Source organism: Octopus bimaculoides, chromosome 3 (assembly GCF_046866305.1).
Source record: "Octopus bimaculoides isolate indiv1 chromosome 3, ASM4686630v1, whole genome shotgun sequence".
In the NCBI taxonomy this organism is placed as follows: domain Eukaryota; kingdom Metazoa; phylum Mollusca; class Cephalopoda; order Octopoda; family Octopodidae; genus Octopus; species Octopus bimaculoides.
In genome coordinates, this window is record NC_142930.1 from 159,031,473 (window position 1) to 159,041,673 (window position 10,201).

Here is a 10,201-nt window from a genome sequence, read left to right on the forward strand (position 1 = left end):
TTCCGAATTTGAAATTCCTTTTCAATCTTCGTTCTTCCAAGGCCGTTAAACACAGACGTTAAGTATTTCCACCAATATCCCATCACCAAGATTTGTGGCCAAGCGTTTATCTTAATCCTTTAGCATTCGGCTTATTCTGTCAAAAGTAATACCTATTTATTCACACCATTTTCAATTAATGATACATCACCTTGCAGCTTTAAGATGTGATTGCTTATTTTTACAAGGACATTGTAGTGTAAGTGTGAGAGGTTAGATCTGGCTGGTTTGAGCATAAAACAGGTAGAATATTTTAGCCAGATATGGCCGGTTTGAATACTAAAGGGTTAAACATAATTAATGTTTTCTACTCAAGAACGATGGATCGTTGGAATCGAAAGAGCATGGAACAGTAAGATTCCGGTATTACGTTATTTTAACGCTCTAGGTTGGAGACAAGCCAAGGTCAACTTTTCTTTTCAGCCTTCTGCGGTTGAAAAAGAAAGTAAGTACTATAAGCTTTTCTAAAAATTCGTGGCCTTGTAACAGTGTTAGAGAGCCTTGCATGTGTGTATGTGTGTGTGTGCGCATGCGCGAGTGAGAGAGAAAGAGCGTGATTTTGCTTGATTGTGAGGTGTCAGCGAGTGAACGTGTGTGCTTTTCTTTTACTGTTTTTAAAAACTTTTTATCCAAGCAGGAAGGAAAGTCAGTTGAAGTTATTTTGGTGTGGATGTTTGAAGCGTTTGGATGAGGTGTGCAATTGTTTTATTGGCAGTTATGAATGTTGAATCCGTGACTAAGAGGAAAGGATAGGATAACAAAGAAACGTGATGAAAAAAGATGAACAGAGTGAAAATTCTAGATTAAGATTTAGATTTGAAGCGGAATAATTCTACCTACTATCTGGTGTTAAGTGGAGGTGCATGGCTTAAAGGTTAGTGTTTTGGACTCATGATCATATGACTGTGGTTTCGATTCCTGAACCGGGCGATAAGTGTTCTTGCGCAAAATATTTCATTTAGCGTTGCCCCAGTCCACTCAACTGGTAAAAATAAGTAATCCTCTGACAGACCGGTGTCCCGTCCAGGGAGACATATATGCCCCTGAGAAACCAGGAAACCGGCCCTATGCCCCTTTACAGAGTAATGTGAACTAACCATTTGGTGATGAGAAATTCAGTGAGAAAGTATGAAGAGAATGAGTACAGCACATGGCTGCCTTTGATGAGTAAGTTTGTAGAACAAAATTGGGATGGAACAGGCAGGTTGAAGTATGGAAGGTAAAAGCGGGAAAATTGTGTTGGTGAGCCAATAGCGAGGGTTAACAAACTATAAGAAATTTTGTTTCTTTATTCATTGTTTCAAAACTTAGAGGAAGTGAAGAAGATATCTTCAAAATTTAGAGGAAGTGAAGAAGATATATGATATCTTTTGGGGCTTCCGGAGCTGATGGAAAAAGCTGCGATTCATGATTCAAGCTGGAGTCTTGGTCGGAATTCTTGCACTAAAAATAAGCCCTGTTAAAGGCACACAAACATCAGTGCTTTATACACAGATCTTGCAAAATATGTGGGCACAAGAGAGCATTCGTATGATTGTAATTGACAGGAGTCATAAAATGTCAGCCAACATTTTTCTAACATTTCACTGTAGTACCGGACAATCATACGTACATATATGCCGTAAATCCTCGAGTATAATCCGCACTTTTCCCCAAAAATTTAAAGGTCAAAATTTCTAGTGCGTACTATAGACGAGGTTAAAAATGAAAAATATTTTCTAAGCAAAATTTTCATATGTAAAGGCAATTTACTTAATATTTTTCCCTCACGTTATTACTGTTATTTCTTTATTTTCTGCAAAGTGCACAAAAAAGCTACACGTTTGCATTATGTTATATATACAATAATAATAAAGGACGTTACCGTATATACGTTTACAAACCAAGGACTTTATATAGACCTCCTTGACTCAAGTTAGAGAAGGGGTGTGTATTATATACAAGGTTTAGGTTTTTCAGAGGTACAGCCCCCTAAAAATTCCCTGCGTATTATACTCAAGGGCGGACTATACTCGAGGATTTACGGTAGGTCTTTGCCGATAGTCGTTCACCCATAGATTTTAAATAGATCTAATCATCATCGTCAATCATTAAATTGTTGACAAATGCATGGGCAACGATTGGATAACTCACTAATGCATCTACTAGTAAGTACTGAATGATTCACTAGTGCACTTACAAGTATTGTATGCTGCACTAATGCACCTACAATTATTGGATGAATAGTGCACCTACAGGTATCAGATAACTTACAGATATTAGATTACAAGTATTAGATTACACTGTGCAGCAAAGTTTTTATTTATTATTTTTTTCTTTTGCCTGTAAATGTTATTTCCTGCTTGCTTCTATCTAGAAATCAAAGGAAATGACTACTATTCCCTTCAAATTTTGCTTTTGTGACCTGGACATCATTGTTTCGAAACTGACTTATTTTCCCATTACATTTCAGACAAGATTCAGCCCTGTGTTGCTGAAGCAGAAATATTCTTTTCTACTCTAGGCACAAGGCCTGAAACTTTGGGAGAGGGTGCCAGTCGATTAGATCGACTCCCGTGCGTAACTGGTACTTGATTTATCGACCCCGAAAGGATGAAAGGCAAAGTCGACCTCGGCGGAATTTGAACTCAGAGCGTAAAGACACACGAAATACCGCTTGCTTAACGTTTCTGCCAGCTCGCCGCCTAGCTGGTTGGTTGGTTGGTAGACGCTTCTCTGACAACAGAACAGCTTCTTCGTTATCTATGGGATAGAAGATTTGTTAACCGGGTGCACATCATTTTGTTATTATTATTATTATTATTTTAAATGCGTTTCAGCAAGCTAGTGTGGTTGATGTATGGAGTAAATTCACACAAGATAGGGAGAGATTATTTTAACGTTGCAGATGGGTCGCCACAAAGAAGCTTTATTTGGTTAACAAACTGATACTTTACTGACAATGTGCTTATTTCTCGAGTCAAGAAACTCAAGATTAAATGTTTATATTTTCTCATGATACACTTCGTTCCTTTTCTCTTCTATTCTTAAGTAGACAAGCTATTCTGTTTCAGCCGACAACTGATCTTGTCATTATCAGTCAGGTTAATCTATCGCTTCATAAAATTGGACTTTTTTTTCCTCTGTGGAATTATTATCATCGTCGTCGTCGCCGTCATTATCACCATCAGAAAACACTCATTATTTTCATCTGCGATGTGCTCTCGTCTGTACAACCATCCTCATCAACGATGTATCCTCCACGCGACTATCACCCACCAGCCCACCCACACTGATCATTATCATTTTCAGCTTCATCATCATCATCCTCATCATCATCATCATTTGCAATTACTATTCTGATTATTAATATTATTAGTAGCATCATTACTGTTGTAGTTGCTGCAGCTGCTGCGGTTGTTGTTGTCCACGATCATCCCCCACCAGCACCATAACCACCACCACCACCACCATCATGACTATCACCATCACCTCTCAATCAAATCTCTCTCAAACACCACTTAGCGTCTTGAAAAAGAAAGTGTGGATTACATTGTATAATGTAGTTCAATAGTTCAATGTGCTTTAAAAATTATAGTTGATCACGGCTGGAATGCATTTCACTCACCATAGGTCCGATCTGTTTGGTCAGGAAAGGTAGACCTGGTGTTACACAGCAACAACAATAGCAGGAGGTTAACTTTGCATATCAGAATGTGCAGCGTAGGCCTCCATCTTACGGACATTACGGCTTCTATCTTACGGACATCTGGAACACTGATTCTGTGGATTGCAACCGGTTGCTCCACCAACTACATATGAATCACAAGGGAACCTTTACACGATCTCACGGCCTGAAAAACGATTACCAAAAAATTTTTTAAGAAAATTGCAAAATCCTCCTCAAATCATGTCCATAGCCCTACGGCTGAAAGCCTCTGGAATAAATTGTTCAGTTGATTTCCGTCGATACCGAATCTCCTTGCGAATGTCGACGCTCTTACCGAATTCCTCAATAGAAATGCAAGGTCTGGCATTCCACAGACTGTATTGCTCGCCAACGAGAGAATTGTGTGTGCCTGACAACATTCCAGGTGTCACGTTCCCAATTTTGGTCTTCATTTGACACAGGACTACAGTTCTGTCAAAGAGATGAGCTGAGAAGACATGCTTTATAACTGACGACCGCACATGCTCACTGTTATGTCTCAAGCTACTGCTATCTAGCACCTTCGGATGATCTCTACTCGACTGCTACTCAACAGCTACTCAACTCCTCTACTACGGCTAGACTGGCTCTATTTATGTCTTGGGCGATCCTACTTCTTCGCATGGGGGTATCGACACAACACTCACTCTTCATGACCCAACAGTAGATCTGTTGCTCTGTCGTGCCTCTACCGACGAACGGCACTTACTCCATTATATCTAAAAAAAAAATGCCATTTGTCTCTGACAACGCAACCTTTGAGTGTTAAGCATTGCAAAAATACCACATTGGTCACGATGCCTTTTTTTTTTTTTATAGTCCCTTCTCAACGGATAACTATTATTTCCCTTTTCTCCTTTCGGGTCCAACACTTAGCATATAAACACGCCAAATGCACAAGTACTTCCAATCACTTCTAAGCAACAAAAAATTTCCGGACCTGATAATGTTCCTTTTATTACCTTCAAACACTGTATTTCAGAGCTATCCTTCTGTACTTACCAAACCCTTCATTTTCTCCCTCCTCTCCACAAGAATCTTCCGGGGCCTTTAGAAATAACACCACAATGTGTCTCATCCCCAAGAAACGTAACCTCTCTGATTTTGCCAATTATCGCCCTATCAAACTCACTTTCAATATTTCTTAATTGATGAAGACAGTCATTAACAACGATGTTGTCCAACACCTTTACTCCCCGCGCCCTCTCTCTCATATTAACGGCCATCAGTACGGTTTCAGTAAAGCCAGATCCATCTGTGACCTACTATCCTATGTTATCCCCACCAGTGCACGCTTGCTTTGTAGAAATTTGGTGAAAGCAAAGCTGTTTCTTTTGATAAAGCTTTCGACTGGTTTTGGTTTGCAAATCTCTAATCGACAATACCCACTTGCGGCCTTCACTCGCCTCTCATATTTTGCGTCAGATTGTTCGATTGCTGTGTATGATTATGGAACTTTTTCTTTCACAGTATTTCAATATATCTATTGTCTACTATTAACATGTGGAGGCGCAATGGCCCGGTGGTTAGGGCAGCGGACTCGCGGTCATAGGATCACGGTTTCGATTCCCAGACCGGCCGTTGTGAGTGTTTATTGAGCGAAAACACCTAAAGCTCCACGAGGCTCCGGCAGGGGTGGTGGCGAACCCTGCTGTACTCTTTCACTCACTCTTTCTTCCTGTTTCTGTTGTGCCTTTATTTCGAAGGGCCAGCCTTGTCACACTGTGTCACGCTAAATCTATCCGGGGTACTATGTTAAAGGTACACGTGTCTGTGGAGTGCTCAGCCACTTGCACGTTAATTTCATGAGCAGGCTGTTCCGTTGATCGGATCAACTGGAACCCTCGTCGTCGTAAGCGACGGAGTGCCAACAACAACTATTAACATATCCAACGATGCTCTCTCACATGTAAACGACACTCCCTTCGTTTTTTCTTATCTTGCTTTTTCATGCAACGTCCACATATAACCTACACAGAACACGCTAAAACTCACAACGATTTCTTGAAAAGGGACCTCGTAAGCATCCTCCAACTAAGAATATGCAAACCCTGTGCCTTTCAACATTACGAAAACATAAATGCTGTTCATATCAAAGAAACATCATTGCACTTACACCACTACCACCACCACCGCCCTTAAACGTAAGCAGTGCTCAACAAGAATCATCACAATCCCTCCAAACGTTAGGTATTGCAATCACCAAAGATCTCTCCTGGAAAAAGTACATCCTTAACATTGCTAGGAACAGATGATACTTCATCTCCTGACAATTATTGATACTTTACAAAGCTCAGGGGAGGCACACAATAGAGTACTGCTCAAACATTTAGGATCTGCTGCACATATACACATCTTAGACCGCATTCAGAAAAGGACCACTCGACTAATTGGCCTGAAATCACTCACAGACATGCTCTAACCTCTGATTCACAAGTACGCTGTCTTCTGTTTATGTATTATGTATTTTCTACCGTAACTATAATGGCCTCTGCTCCTCTGATCTGATTAGGTTAATACCACCCTCACTCACGTTTTCCAGCCCTCTCAACCTCTCCGCCTCTCATCACCTTTACTGAATCCAACCCTCTTTGACCACTATGCTCAGCCTTTCCTTCCTTTCTGAAGTGTCGAGTCTCTCTAAAACTCCTCGCTTGCTTATATCTTTCCTTCAAGTTTTGACTTGTAATATTTCAATACGAACATTAACGGTGTCAGCCTCGCATTTCTTTGAAGCCCGGATAAGTACATGGACACTACTTATTCCTCCAGAAAACAGCAAATTAAAAATAAAGTAAAAGAAAAAGTAAGAGAGTACAAGAAATCGCTAAATGTGGCACCGTAGACAGCCTTCTTAGTGATCGGTTATAACACTGTAATGATGCCTGGTAACTTGAACTGTAGATAGAGATCTAGCATACATCTATGTGGTTCTCCACTGCTCAGAGTAATACAGGAAATACAGTTCCTAATGTAACAGACTCATACAACAATTTGTAAAAGAACCAGCAGTTGGTTCCGGTAAAAGAACCAGCTTAGACCAGCAGTTGAATCTTCAAAACGAATTGGTACACGCGTATTAAATACTGGACTGATATCAAGAATTAGAATTCTTAGACTTTCAAGGTAGATCAGCAGACAATGAACAACTCCTGAGATAATTTCTTCTCTTGACTTATTCATCCAATTGATAATCTAGTAATTGCTGGGAGTGGTGGGAACACTGGATTTTTGTGTGAAGTAGGATGAGTTTCTCAAGGTATCAGGTCATCCCATAAGTTCTGTCCGAATTTTGAATAAAGAAAACAAGCGATCAAATGTTATATTTAATTGAAATTTAATTTGATTATCTATAACTTTCTTCCATCTATTTACAAGCTTTTTAATCTTATCAATGTAAAACTCTTTTGGTTTCAAAGCGAAGAACTCTGAAATGTCAATTTCGACCTCCTCCTGGCTTGCGAAAGTTGTCCCCCAAATGATTCTGTAAACTACGAAACAAATGATAGTCTGAAGGAGCAAGGTCGGGAGAATAAGATGGATGAGGAATTTTTTTCCAACCAAGATCTTCGATCTTCTGTGATGTGATCTTTGCAGTGTGGGTCGCACATTGTCCTGATGAAACATCACTCCTTTTCGATTCACTAAAGCGGGTCTTTTTTTCTTCAAACGCTCTAATTGCTGACAGTAGACTTGAGCCTTGATTGTTGCATTAGGTGGTAACAATTCAAAGTAAATTACTCCTTTGCAATCCCACCAGATAGAGAGAAGAACCTTTTTTCCATGAAGTTCCCTTCTTGGTGGTGGTTGAGCTTTTTCCCTTTTACCAAGCCACTGTTTACGACGTTCAACACTTCGATACAAGATCCGTTTTTCGTCACCAGTTACAAGTCTATCCAAAAAGGATGAAATGAGTTCGCGAGGATGGAGAGAAGAGTAGATGTCAACTCGAGATTTGCGATTGCTTTCGGACAATTCATGAGGCACCCATTTTCCAAGTTTAGGAACCTTTCCAAGTTATTGAAGACGACGATGAACAGTTGTATGGTTTGAACTAAGCTTTATTGCCAATTCTTCAACTGATAATGCAGAAGTTTCTTCAAGTAATGCCTCAAGGGGCTTATCATTAAACTCAACTGGATGTCCTGTTCGATCTTCATCTTCAAGGCTGAAATCTCCACTTCTGAATTTTGCAAACCATCTTCTGCAAGTTCGTTCATTCAAGCATTCTTCCCATAAACTGAGTGTATGTTTCGAGTCACTTCAGTCGCAGAGTTTCCCTTTTTTGTATTCATAAAGCATTATGTGCCTTAAATGTTCTTTGGATACTTCCATGTTAGAAAGGGTTTTAATCAAAGAAATTTTAATTCTATTATTCTGTAAAATAATATTTAATTAGTTTAAATGTACACAAATGCATAAAAATAATTTTTCATTCCATTAGACATTCTAAAATACTATTAAATTTCATTCAATTTTTAAAAAGGTAAAATCGGACAACATGACCTTTCAAAAATACTCATATTTCTATGCACCATTTCACAAAGAATTTTACAAAGCAAAAACGAAAGTGAAATATTTTTTTTTTTTTAGATCAGATCAACTTAATGGTCAAAGAGACATAACTCTTACGACACAAAAATTCAGGAGTTATTTCCCATGCACCAGTTATTCTAAATTGTTACCACCATTATTCCAGTTAATTCTTACTTTTTACCGTAATATAATTGCACTTATAAAAAATAATGAACGTGTTTGATGCGAGCTGTCAATCTTTCCACCAGACGTTCTAGGTCTATCAATTTCCATATTTATAACAGTGTTGCGAATAATACGTAAAATTGAAACTGATGTTGCATTAACTCCATTTGACTTTGATCCAGCAGACAAACGTTTTTGCACTGGTGATCATGCTGGTTTTTATTCTGTCTATCTTAGACTACATCGTCTTGTGTCCTTGGACAGCTATTTCTAACAGGTCGCATGACCACTTGATCCCTTCCTCGTTGGCTCAGGATTTTAATATAATTCATTTATATTTTAACCAATAAAGCTACATTTAAATAAGTTTGTAAATATATATCATAATATTAGAATCATTTTCAATATATTTGTTACTTTTTAAATTATTAGAACGAGGCTGCCCTTGCAAAATGTCTCCTGCATCCTTCTCCAACTGAGCTTTCCCAATCTTGTGAACTCGTGGGTACTGATGCCACATAAAAAGCACCTGTACCAGTGCCATTTAAAGGTATGCATGCTGGTGCTCTGTAAACGCAATCAGTACACTCTGTAAAGTGGTTGGCATTAGGAAGGGCATCAAGCCAAAGCAGACATGGAGCCTAGGTAACTCTTCAACTGGCCAGCTCCTGTCAAAACCATTCAACCCATGGCAGCATGGAGAGCAGACGTTAAACGATGATGATGAACTATACTCTTTACTCTTTTACTCTTTTACTTGTTTCGGTCATTTGACTGCGGCCATGCTGGAGCACCGCCTTTAGTCGAGAAAATCGACCTCGGGACTTATTCATTGTAAGCCTAGTACTTATTCTATCTGTCATTTTTGCTGAACTGCTAAGTTACGGGGAGGTAAACACACCAGCATTGGTTGTGAAGCGATGTCGGTGGTGGTGGGGGGGAACAAACAGACACACAAACATATATACACACATACATATATATATACATATATACAATGGGCTTCTTTCAGTTTCCGTCTACCAAATCCACTCACAAAGCTTTGGTCGGCCCGAGGCTATAGTAGAAGACAATTGCCCCACGTGCCACTCAGTGGGACTGAACCCGGAACCATGTGATTCGTAAGCATGCTACTTACCACACAGCCACTCCTACGCCTATATATAGATTATTTCTTTCTAATTTTCAAATTACTAATACTTTACATATTCATTTTAATTGAAGAATGTTGAAACACTAAGTTACAGGGATGTAAACACACCAACATTGGTTGTCAAGCAATGGTGGTGGGGAAAAATACAGGACACAAAGAAACACACCTAAATATATACATATACATATACATATACATATATATATATATATATATATATATATATATATATATATATATATATATATATATATATATGTATGTATGTATGTATGTATGTATGTATGTATACACAATAGGTTTCTTTTCAGTTTCCATCTACCAAATCCACTCACAAGATTTTGGTTGACCCAAGGTTGCAGTAGAAGACACTTGCCCAAGGTGCCATGCAGTGAGTTTGAACCAGGGACCATGTGGTTGGGAAGCAAGCTTCTTACCACACGCCTGCATTAAAAGTTATGGCCAGTCATAGAGTGACCATTGGTTTTGCACCTATAAAGTGCTTATATCTACAGTCTTTGATATAAAACCCACAAGGACAACACAATAAATAAAGTAGTGTGCATATATATATATATATATATATATATAGATATGAATACATATACATACATACATAT

The 10,201-nt window shown here is 38.8% G+C and overlaps 1 long non-coding RNA gene across 1 annotated transcript; it reads left to right on the plus strand.

The window, feature by feature from the left end:
• The first annotated feature begins 490 nt into the window (after positions 1–490).
• On the plus strand, positions 491–3,037 carry LOC128247399 (uncharacterized). The gene is made up of 2 exons (XR_008263776.2): positions 491–913; positions 2,492–3,037. It is a non-coding gene; the product is annotated as an uncharacterized LOC128247399 (long non-coding RNA).
• Positions 3,038–10,201: the final 7,164 nt, after the last annotated feature.